The 12,092-nt window shown below is 42.1% G+C and overlaps 1 long non-coding RNA gene across 1 annotated transcript; it reads left to right on the top strand.

The window, feature by feature from the left end:
• On the top strand, positions 1–2,984 carry LOC145071328 (uncharacterized). The gene is made up of 2 exons (XR_013690400.1): positions 1–192; positions 2,804–2,984. It is a non-coding gene; the product is annotated as an uncharacterized LOC145071328 (long non-coding RNA).
• Positions 2,985–12,092: the final 9,108 nt, after the last annotated feature.

Genomic DNA, 12,092 nt, shown 5'->3' with positions numbered 1-12,092 from the left:
TAAAAATCTTGTTGTTATCAAATCTCTTCATGTCTCTCTAAATAATCTATTTCCCATTCTTTTAGCTTATCTCCTACATTCCTAGTTCTTTTCATGCACTTCATATTACATCCCTTATAGTTATTAAAAAAAATAATAAATAAATAAAAAAAGACGTCAGAAGTTGCTTCTACACAACTCTGGTTGCTTCTCGTAAGTTTACTTCTTTTAAATATTTATTTTCTTGTTCATATTTGGTTTATGGTTTAACGGTAAACCCGGAAAAAATCATCATACCCCCCTTATCTGGCCGTTTGTGAAAATATTTTTTTTTCGTATAGAATTGTTGGTTCACGCTTTTAAGAGTTTTTTTTTGTATAGAATAATTACGCGTCTTTTCACACCTTTATGTAACAATAAAATAATTTAGGAACAAATAATATGTCATGTAATTTGGTATCGTGTCACTATGTAAGAAGGATTGCTACGAACCTATTGTAAAATCATCGAGCATTTATAATAAAAATCTTATTGTTATCAAATTTCTTCACGTCTATCTAAATAATCTCTTTCCGATTGTTTTAGCTTATCTCTTACATTCCTATTTCTTTACATGCACTTCATATTATATCCCTTACAGTTAAAAAATATAAATAATAATAATAATAATAATAATAATAAATAATTCAAAAGTTGCTTCTGCACATACAATTCTGGTTGCTTCTACTATCAGTGTACGTTTACTTCTCTTAAATATTTACTTTCTTATTCATATTTGGTTTATGGTTTAACGGTAAACCAGGAAAAAATCATCATATCCCCCTAATTTGGCCATTTGTGAAAATATCTTTTTGTCATAACAACCCGAAACTTTTATTCTGTGCGATTGGTCTACTGTATCAACATTGAACTCGATTCCGTTACCTTTTAACGCCGTTTAAGGATTCGTTTAAGTGTTCTAAGCTTGAGTACTGTCGGGAATGAGATAAGGAATGAGTCAACAAGTCGTATAGAGACAAAATCAGGCCATACACCCTCTTGAGAGGCTTATACGGCCGCACACCCATCCTCCAGCCGCACACTCACCCTATATATACAGGGTGACCCCCTTCACTCATTCCTTTCTTTTGGCTGCACTCTACTTTCTCTTTTTAGTTTCTCTCTCTAGAATCCTCGTCCAAGAACACTCCAAGGGCCTAAAAAACGTGAAGTACTCCATCATTTAGCTTGTTATACTGGTAAGACACCTTGATCTAAGCCTAAAACTCTTCATGTTCTTTGTGTTCTTCATCACTTGAAGGTGTACGGCCGCACACCTTCATAAGGTGGCCGTACACACCTCAAAAACCCTCCAAAGTGAGAGTTTGTCCCCCTATCTTCTAGTTGGACTTAATATTGGCCTTAAAACACCTGAAAATCAACTTTTAAGCATAAATGAAGAGTATACGGCCGCACACACACTCTGTACGGCCGCACAAACACAAAACCCTTGATTTTGTGGCCATACACCTCCCTCTTTCAATCGTTTATGGCTCCGACACTTAGTACAAGCATTTCCAAGTCCTTAGGGTGGCTTCCCGTAATGTTTAGTCATGAAATACCCTAATCTAATACATATATGTGTTACTATATGTTAATAGGGATCATTTGCGTATGAAACATTAGTTGACTCTCAGCACTCATACCGATCGTACACTCGAATCCTACTTTAAACAGTGAGTTCATACCGCTACGCTTTTACAGATTTTAAAACGTTTTCAGGGGGAATACAAGCCACACATAAAGGTTTTCACAACTTAAAAACTGATGTAATTACAACGATTTTACATCAAACATTTAGATATCTTATCCCTTTTGTATTATGCGGAGCATAAGGGATGTTTTCTAAACCGAATTGCATAGTTTTTCCGAACAGTACATGAACATAACAAACCAGTCAAACTATAATAGGTATAGTTTGGGGATTTCATTACCGGTTTCATAGATTGAAACTCATAAACTATGACAAATTTAGTTTATCCATTACTACGTACAAAAAACTAGAGTATCTTACTAAATAATTATTTTGCGTATAATTATTTATACTCTACACCGTTACAAACGATTTCGAACATAAGAACAACCGAACAACACGTAAATTAGTTAATACAGGATTGTGAGACCTATCTTCGTTATGCCCCTCGGGGTACCAGTAAATCCTCACCTTTAGTATAACCAGAGTCTCCTGGAGGGAGAGCGTGAAATTTGTGAATAGATCTATTCGGGACCGACAATCCCACACCTAAACTGTTAGCTACAGTTAGGCGGGCATGCCTGGGGTGACAAATTTTGTAACCGTTCGACGCCTGAAGAAACGTCAATGAGGTCATCAGTCATATTAGCATGGTTATACGACTCACAATAAGTATAAACTAACATTTGTTTACGGGATTTCTTTCTTCAATAGTTTTATTTTAAGTAATAAAACTACTATACATACTAGTGGTAGCTAGGGTTTTCAAACAGATCATAAACTTCATACTGGTGGTAGCCAGGGTTTTCGAACAGAACATCCTATGCGTACTGGTGGTAGCCAGGGTTTTCGAACGGAACATACTTTTCATACAGTAATCAACAAACAAGTTAGAAAATATTGGATTTTCTTGGAAAACATGCATATATATTTCAGAACTTGATAACAATGGTTTTCGATATAGACAACATTTTACTTATAATGAAAAGAAACCATTTATACAAATTCAGTGACTAGTTTACAATACAAAAACATGCTTATGAACGCACCAGCTTTATGTTGATACATTTTCAAAACCGCTTGTATTCTCAGGGCAATGATAGACAGGTACCTTCACCAGCTTTTGGAGAAGACGAAGCATTTTTGGAGTCTCGTCTTTATCTTTTGCTATATACTATTATGTACAGACTACGTTTTCAAACAGATGTAATTAATCATATTGTAATGTAATGGTTGTGTTTACTTTGATTGCTATGATATGATTGTTGTGATACTACGTATGACGTCACCCACCCTCGGACGTTTCCGCCATTGTTTTCTGACGGTTCGGGGGTGTGACAGATTGGTATCAAAGCTATTGTTTATAGTGAACTAATTATACTGAACATTACATGGTATACAACTATAAACACTAAGGGGCCGAAGTGATGGGTTTCGAGCAATACATCATTCCTATGGTGTACATGCAAACCCTAATAGCTTTTGGATCTAGTTTGTCTAATGAACATGCAATTAAATATCCAAAGCTATAAACCCTAGATCTATCATACAATTAATCATATTAACATAAAATAGGGTTTAGATCTAACCTTTTATTTTTATATAGCAATAACAATCTAATCCTTGGCTTCAGAAAGCTTAGTGCCTCAAGTGTTGCACCTCTAATGGAGTCACAAACACCACTAAGCAACTAGATGAAGAAGAGAAGAGAAGAGGCATCCAAAAATGTCTAGAAACCCTAAGGAATCAGTTAGCCACGTTTTTGGGGCCTAAGGGGTCCTTTATATATTTGTGTGGGCTGCTAGGGTTTCAGTCAAAACCCAAATGGACAGCTTAAACTCTAAGCAACCCATGGAACCTTCTTGGATAAGGCCATGGACGAAAATATGATGGTCTCCCATCATAATTTCGTTCACCCCTTGTTTCATTAGCATTCCTTAGCCCAATAACTCAATTATCCAATAATTGCAGTCCAGTCCCCTATATTTAATTAATCTTTTTTAGCCGCAAAATTAATTATCAATTAATTCTTGACTAATATTAATTAAACAATATGATTTCTCCTTTAATATATTATTCTTATAATATATTAATAAATCATAATTAATCCTTTCTCTCCTTAATTCATCCTACAAGTTGCTATGGTAAAGGCAACCCAAAAGGACCATGCTCACAATCGGGTCAAGTACATACCAAAATAGTTATGGACTTAGACACTAATCCAACACGAAGCGCTCTGAACTAAAAGTATACTTTTAAAATATAAGTATTTTTACAAAAAGTATACAAGTATACCTACATACCAGAAATCATATCGTAAAAAGAACCAAACAAAGGTATTTGGATGTTGGATATTGCGGTCAAACCTAGGGAGTTATGTAATCATGTCTAGGGTCAATATAGCCTGATCAACTATATTCATTTGAGACATGACAAACGGGTGCTTGGGAGTGACTGCGGTGTTGCAGCAGGCCTAAACTTACCAAGTATCCATACGACAAGATATCGATATAGCAGAATCTACAACTTAAAATACTATAGGAGTATTTTAGTCAGAGCTGAATGCATTGTAGATATTCACTCCAAGTGTTGCTACTCATTCTTTCTTAGCGATAGTTTACTTGTTTTAGTAACTCTTTCCTATTTATCGCTTAGTAGAACTCTTTATCTATCATACAGAGATATACCTTGTTTCATATCTCTTGATTCTAAAGTAAAAAAGGGACTTATCATCTTCTTCTTCCTGATATAGAACAAGATGGCTCCAAAGAAAAGACCCAACAAAAAGAACAACAATTCCTCGACGGATCCAACGCCACCTCCACCTCCTCAGTTTGATTCCGCTATGTTCCAGGCAGCTGTTACTGCCGCTGTGACTACCGCTTTGTCACAGATAAATCATGGTGGTTCTGGTGGTTCTGGTGGTTCCGGGAGGTGTAATCATTCCCAAAATCATGAAGGTGGTCAAGGGCATCAGAAGGAGTGCTCTTATCAAGACTTCATGAATGCAAAACCCACGTCCTTCGATGAGTAACATCCGGATTTTTAGAGGTATATTGGTGTGGGTTAATCTTGTGATTAAATGAGAGACTCGATGAGTTGAGGGTCCAACTTGCTGAGTCGAGTCGGGATCTCCTGTGGATTTAATGAGTGGACTCAACGAGTCCGAGGAGAGAGACTCGCCGAGTAGGTGCTAGGCAGAGAAACCCTAATCTTCGGGGTTTGGTACCTATTTAAAGGCACTTAGAGCCTCCTTGGCCCCTTCCCAACAGTGTCTTCGTCCCTTGAGAGAAACCCTAGTGTTATTTATGAGATAGAGAGGAAAGAGGCTTCTTGGAGGTCATTTCTTTGAGAAGAATATCAAGGGAGTTGCAAGGATCTCAGAGGAGAGTTGGTGGATCAGTCTCATCTTCATTTCAAGCTTCAGATCTGGTACAACTCTTGCCTCTATTGTGTTTGAGTATATTTACTTAGTTGTAAAGTTGGGCTTGCATCCATATTGATGGGGTTTTGGGTGCATTCAAACCCTTTTTCGAGTCAATTGTAGATCTGGACCTTGTGAGGTCCAGAGATCCAGAAAGTAGGCAGCCTTGAGTGAGTAACCTTGGATCTTTGAAGCTATGGAGCTTCAATGGAGTCAAAATGGTGTGTAGAGCAAAATACACCATGCATGAGCCTCAAGTTCAGACCTTTGCATGACTTTTTGGTAGTAGGAGGTTAGATCTATGAGTTTGGGTTGCAGATCTGACCTCAAATGGCTGAATGAGAAATCTGTTGGAGCCAACTCGCCGAGTCCATGGGTGACTCGACGAGTCGTAGAGGGTTTGGCCGAGTAGTCTTGACCCAGTGTTGGCTCGCCGAGTTGGGAGTCAACTCGACGAGCTGAGTGAGTCCTAGGTAGAGTTCAGCTGATGCGAGGGGACTCGACGAGTCGCATGGGTGCGCTCGACGAGTAGGGTCAAATGTGGACTGTTGACTTGAGCTTGACTTCTGTTGACTTTGGGGTTTTGGTCAACATAAGTAATAGAGGCCTTGGAAGGGTAAAATGGTCTTTTACCCACCTTAGAGATTTAGAAAGAGAAGGAACCTCCTTTGATTATCTGATTCGTGAAAAAGAGTTATTATAAGATGTATTCATCCTATGTGTTAGGCGGTGGCGAGTTCGAGATTCAAGTGTGAGGATAGCTGCTTTGTGCTTGCCAGGTGAGTCTTCTCACTATACATTACCTAGAGTGGTATCTATGTGTAGACCGGAGGGTCTTGTGTGCTATGTGTATGTATGAGATTATGTGCAATGTGATATATGTATGCTATGTGATTGTATAGACCGGACTGGAGGGTCCAACGATATAGACCGGACCGAAGGGTCCAACGAGCTATGACCGGACCAGAGGTTCCAACGAGCTACGGGACTAGAGGGTCCCGCTGAGACACATCGACCGGAGGGTCTTACTGTAGCCTCGAGTGGCGTATGTGTTGTATGTGGTATTTTGGGGAACTCACTAAGCTTCGTGCTTACCGTGTTATGTGTTATGTGTTTCAGGTTTTCCTCTCGGAATCGCGGGACGGCACCGGCTTGATTGTACACACCAGAGAAAGAGTTATAAGGATCCTGGATTATTAATGGAGTTGTGCTTTGTAGTTGAATAAAAGAGATTTTTATACGATATGTTATGAAGAGTATGCATTTTAAAAATGAAAATTTGTTTTAAATTTTCACTTCATTACAAGTTGGTATCAGAGCCTTGGTTTGAGGGATTCGGATGCACCTTCGTGTATGTCTGAACTCAAACTGGGGAATTGAGGAAAGTTTTTCCAAAATAAATGATTTTTCTAAAACGAGCAGGAGTTTTAAGAGAAAACGAGAAACAGCAGTATGTACAATCAGCCAGAGCCCGAATGGTGATTTCCCAAAATACCCTTACCTTGTGTGTTATGAGATATTATGAGATATTATACATGCTAGAGACAGGCTAGGTATTTCATATTTTAGGACTAGAGTGGCCTGACTTGTGATGCCTTAGCCTAGGAGTTGTTGTTATCCGTGATGCGCTTTTGAGGATGTGATGAGTAAGAGTATCCAGCAGGAATCCTTGTAGAGAAGGGACTTGAGTAGAGAAGTAATCTAGGAGAGATACCTAGATGAGCATTTATGGTACCTACTATAAGAATAGTTAGACACCCATGAGGGGTAGAGTTACTTGATTTTGGTGATATCTTTTGAGCGTAAGTAGAGCCAGTGGAGTTGTACCTAGAGTGGTTTCTCGTGTTGGTAGAGATTATTCAATGCCCGAATGTTGCTTGCTTCGTGCTTTGTAGAACTCTCAGTGATGGGAGACAGCTACTAAGTGAATATGACGATATTCAGGAGGTAGGTGGCTGGCATCATTAGGAGTTCTTCAGCAGCTGATGGCGGAGAAATGTGAGAACCTAGGAAAAGCCTAGGAAGTGACCTTAGTCAGAAGAGTACGTTGGTAGAGTAGAGCTTTTCACTGGGAAGCGAGTACGCGTATGGGGATTGGTGACTGAGATGGTTGAGCAGCTACTCAGGGAATCTGGGATGGTCCGTGTAGAGAGTATTAGTAGATGTGGCAGGTAGTATGGGCCCGTACTACTGAAAGCAGACGACCCATACTCGGTACAGGGAGTATTCCAGAAATTCTCAGTAGCAGATCGAGAGGTGATTTCATGGTTCATGTACCATGATCATTAGCACATTGAGAGGTGATGTCATGGTTCGGATACCATGATCGGTAGCAGATCGAGAGGTGATGTCATGGTTTGGGTACCATGATCGGTAGCAAAGCGAGAGGTGATGTCGTGGTTCGAGTACCATGCTTCGTAGCGGATAGTGTTTGTGATTTTTCTAGCTGTCCTGTCGTGTTTGGGTTATCCTATGATCGGATGCGATAGAATATGGGGTCAGAGGGCCATGTCGAACGAGTTTCAACAAAGCATACCTTGAGAATAGATTTGAGTTGATTTCCGAGGGATTTTTAGTGAGATGTCAGTTAGAGTCGCAAGACTCAAAGATGAGTGGAGATGGTATTATATGAAGGATTGCGGCCTGAGTTGAGACATCAGCCGATAGTGGAGACGTCACCTTCTGTGATCTGAGTGTTGCTATTTCTATTTCCTGTGGGAACGTTAAGAAGTGTCGAGATCTTCAGTTTTGAGCTTGGGGGTAAGCCCTGCGGGGTAGCAGTGATGGCGATCTTCCACTGGAGTATTTGGCAGTATGTCTGCCGCGAGGTAATGATATAGCATGAGCAGGCTGTCGGTGGGAACTAAGATGGTCAAGGACCAGGACACACCCTACTCAAGTATAGTAGGGCACGTGTTAGTTGTAGCAACGGATGATCAAGAAGAGTATATCGGGGTGGTGGCTTTTTGCCTATGACGGGTATCGAGGGTGGAAGTGGAGTCTCTGCTCTTATGATGAGTGATGTGATAGAGCGTTGGTTGAGGAGTCAAGGATGAAGAGAATGATAGTTCATTATTTCCAGACTAAGAGTCAGAGTTAATACTAGACAGTTGGGGAGGTCCGGTGATGAGTAGGTGTAAGTTTCTGAATGACTAGAGACAGTCATGATGGGAAGTTCTGAGGATTTCATCTGAGATTGGCATTATTTGGGGTTGCTTGATCTCTTTTGGGAGATCATCGAGTGTACGTAGCACCTTCCAGGAGTAGGTGTGGTGTTACTGGTGGGAACAGTCTGTGGGATAGATTGCGGGTGCGTCAAATGACGATGGTTCAAACCTTGAGTAGGGGAGAACCGGGTATTCTAATGAGAGAATCAGAGGTGGGTTCAAGAGCGGTTAGAGAACTGGATATAGAGACCTGTGGTACGGATTCATAATACCAGCGTTATTGGTGGTTAAAATTTATACATGAGGCTCGTGCTCATGAAAGGATGAGTGTCTCCACGGCCGGTGGCCGATGGTTAGGGAACTTGTAGTGGTTAGAAATTCTTCGAGGTGGTTTGGCTTGTAAGGTTAGTTTGGCGGTTGGAAATTCCGGTCCGATGAATGGGCCGTTATATGTAGTTTGGGAAGAGCGGATGTGAAATTAGACAACCAACCTCAGGGTTGGTCAGTGTATTCTTGCATGAGTTTTGAGAAATATAGGAGGGAGTTTCGGATGGTTGTCATCATGTTCCGAGTCATGGTCGATTCATCAGTGTTTCATTTGAGAGTTGGGATACTCCGAAGTTGCGCGTTGTGTGAAATGAAGGATAGTTATGATATCCTGAGGGAATGCTTTGAGGTATCCGTGTATGATGTCGTAAGTATGGGATCGATGATTGAGGCAAGACATCGTGACGTTCTGCGATGGTGTTCTGGGGTATCCGAGTATGATGCTCTGAATTCCGAATTATTTTTAGAGTCTTGAGTTTGAGGCGGCAAGTGGTGAATCAAGTATCTACGGTTCCAGTGGGAGCCCTTCGGGTATTGACATAAAGAGGGATCATTTAAGAAGGTGGATTGCATCAGGGGAAAGGTGTTTTGTTATGGCGGTTGTCATCAGATATTATGATGTGTAATTTGGATGAGTGTGGGTACCTGTCTATGTTAGTCCGTGGAGCATGAGTTAGAGGACGCGGTGTGGTGTTAACATGAGTATGAGACTGTGGGATGATAAGAGAGAGAGAGAGAGAGAGAGAGAGAGAGAGCTGCTAGTCAGCGAGAGGGTGTTGTGATACTGTGGGGAGTCGTAGTACTCACTAGTCAGCGAGAGGGTGTTGTGATACTGTGGAGGGCCGTAATACTCACTAGTTAGTGAGAGGGTGTTGTGATACTGCGGGGAGTTGTAGTAATCACTAGTCAGTGAGAGGGTGTTGTGATACTGCAGGGAGCCGTAGTTCTCACTAGTCAGCGAGAGGGTGTTGTGATATTGCAAAGAGCCGTAGTACTCACTAGTCAGTGAGAGGGTGTTGTGATACTACGGGGAGCCGTAGTACTCACTAGTCAGTGAGAGGGTGTTGTGATACTACAGGGAGCCGTAGTATTCACTAGTCGGCGAGAGGGTGTTGTGATACTACGGGGAGCCGTAGTACTCACTAGTCAGCGAGAGGGTGTTGTGATACTGCGGAGGGCCGTAGTACTCACTAGTCAGTGAGAGGGTGTTGTGATACTGCGGGGAGTTGTAGTACTCACTAGTCAGTGAGAGGGTGTTGTGATACTACGGGGAGCCGTAGTACTCACTAGTCAGCGAGAGGGTGTTGTGATATTGCAGAGAGCCGTAGTACTCACTAGTCAATGAGAGGGTGTTGTGATACTACGGGGAGCCATAGTACTCACTAGTCAGTGAGAGGGTGTTGTCATACTGCGGGGAGCCGTAGTATTCACTAGTCGGCAAGAGGGTGTTGTGATACTGCGGGGATCCGTAGTACTCACTAGTCAGCGAGAGGGTGTTGTGATACTGCAGGGGGGGGTAGTATTCACTAGTCAGCAAGAGGGTATCGTGGTACTACAGGAAGCCGTATTATTCGCAAGTCAGAGCATGACGCAGAGGAGTGTTAGGGTTGGGTAGCCTTATTATTGAGTTTTTGGGGACCTGGTGGTCGGACCAGGAGCGAGACTGTGATCTCCTTAATGATCAGGGATCGTTATATACTGAGTTAAGGTGTGGTTATCACAATCAGAAGGAATTGGGGAAGTGACGTACGCATAGGTTGCGGTTCATGAGTCATAGGTTGAGTGGTTCATAAGGATGGGTGGTTCCAATGGGTCGGACCAGACTCTCGAGTTTGAGTTTGGCTCTAGTGGTGCCTTGAGTAGGCGAGATGAGATTCTAGATTCTGAGATGGGTCCCAAGTTGATAGGTATTGTTATTCAGCTGATGTCTTAGACCTGTGTAGGTCAACACTCGGGTACGGGAGGTACCCTGAGGCGCATGTATCTAGGGATTGGTGTTCGACAGAGGTCGAGGGTGAAACGGTTTAGTGGGTTTGTGGTATTAGTTGGGGTAAAGAGAGCTTTGTGACTTGTGTGTCACTGGGCCGAGATTGTTGTTGTGAGAAGGAAGTCGGTGAGACATTTCGGGGCATGTTATGGGTGACTTTTGGAGGTTCAACTGTGGAGTCAAGAGTTGACTTAGTGCCAGTATTGAAAAGGGATATGAGAAACGAAGTTGGGGCTCTCGAATTTGATGTCTGAGGACACTTCTAAGCAAGTATGGTTTTTCCCTTGTGTCTAAAGGCAGAGTGTTAAGGATTCTATGCCGGATGGGTTCTGATAGTGGTTTAGTGGATGAGCCCTAGTGAGGTGTGGACCCTTCCGTTTCTTGGGGCGTGATTCGGATCTTTTAGCATGTTGGTATGAGTGAGCGGTATCCGATCGTTGGATTCGGTCTTGTGAGAATCAGAGGATCAGTGGGTTATCAGGGTTGACATTAGAGGAGCGAATATCATGGTGATCGCTTGAGTAGGTGGTCTGGAGGTGAGTTAGGCCACTAGAGTTTCCAGATATTGGGAAAGAGTATATTAGTGGCCGAAGAGTTGGTTTAGTTTTGGGATTTGGGAGTTTCTGTGTGGTTTTAGGTCTCCATTGAGAAAGTTATCGGTGTAGTATTAGATCCTTTTGGTGGTGTCTTTCGTGTTGATGAACTTTGTGTGGTTACGGAGTGATTTCGAGGGTGAAATCTAATTCAAGTGGGGGAGAATTGTAACATCCGGATTTTTAGAGGTATATTGGTGTGGGTTAATCTTGTGATTAAAGGAGAGACTCGACGAGTTGAGGGTCCAACTCGCCGAGTCGAGTCGGGATCTCCCATGGATTTAATGAGTGGAATCAACGAGTCCGAGGAGAGGGACTCGCCGAGTAGGTGCTGGGCAGAGAAACCCTAATCTTCGGGGTTTGGGACCTATTTAAAGGCACTTATAGCCTCCTTGGCCCCTTCCCAACAGTGTCTTTGTCCCTTGAGAGAAACCCTAGTGTTATTTATAAGCTAGAGAGGAAATAGGCTTCTTGGAGGTCATTTCTTTGAGAAGAATATCAAGGGAGTTGCAAGGATCTCAGAGGAGAGTTGGTGGATCGGTCTCATCTTCATTTCAAGCTTCAGATCTGGTACAACTCTTGCCTCTATTGTGTTTGAGTAGATTTCCTTAGTTGTAAAGCTGGGCTTGCATCCATATTGATGGGGTTTTGGGTGCATCCAAACCCTTTTTCGAGTCAATTGTAGATCTGGACCTTGTGAGGTCCAGAGATCCAAAAAGTAGGCAGCCTTGAGTGAGTAACCTTGGAGCTTTGAAGCTATGGAGCTTCAATGGAGTCAAAATGGTGTATAGAGCAAAATACACCATGCATGAGCCTCAAGTTCAGACCTTTGCGTGACTTTTGGGTAGTAGGAGGTTAGATCTATGAGTTTGGGTTGCAGATC

This window comes from Lactuca serriola, chromosome 1, assembly GCF_051521515.1.
Source record: "Lactuca serriola cultivar US96UC23 chromosome 1, Lser_US96UC23_V15, whole genome shotgun sequence".
Taxonomy (NCBI): domain Eukaryota; kingdom Viridiplantae; phylum Streptophyta; class Magnoliopsida; order Asterales; family Asteraceae; genus Lactuca; species Lactuca serriola.
The sequence above is the reverse complement of the archived record's forward strand: the minus strand, read 5'-3'. Positions and strand labels throughout refer to the sequence as shown.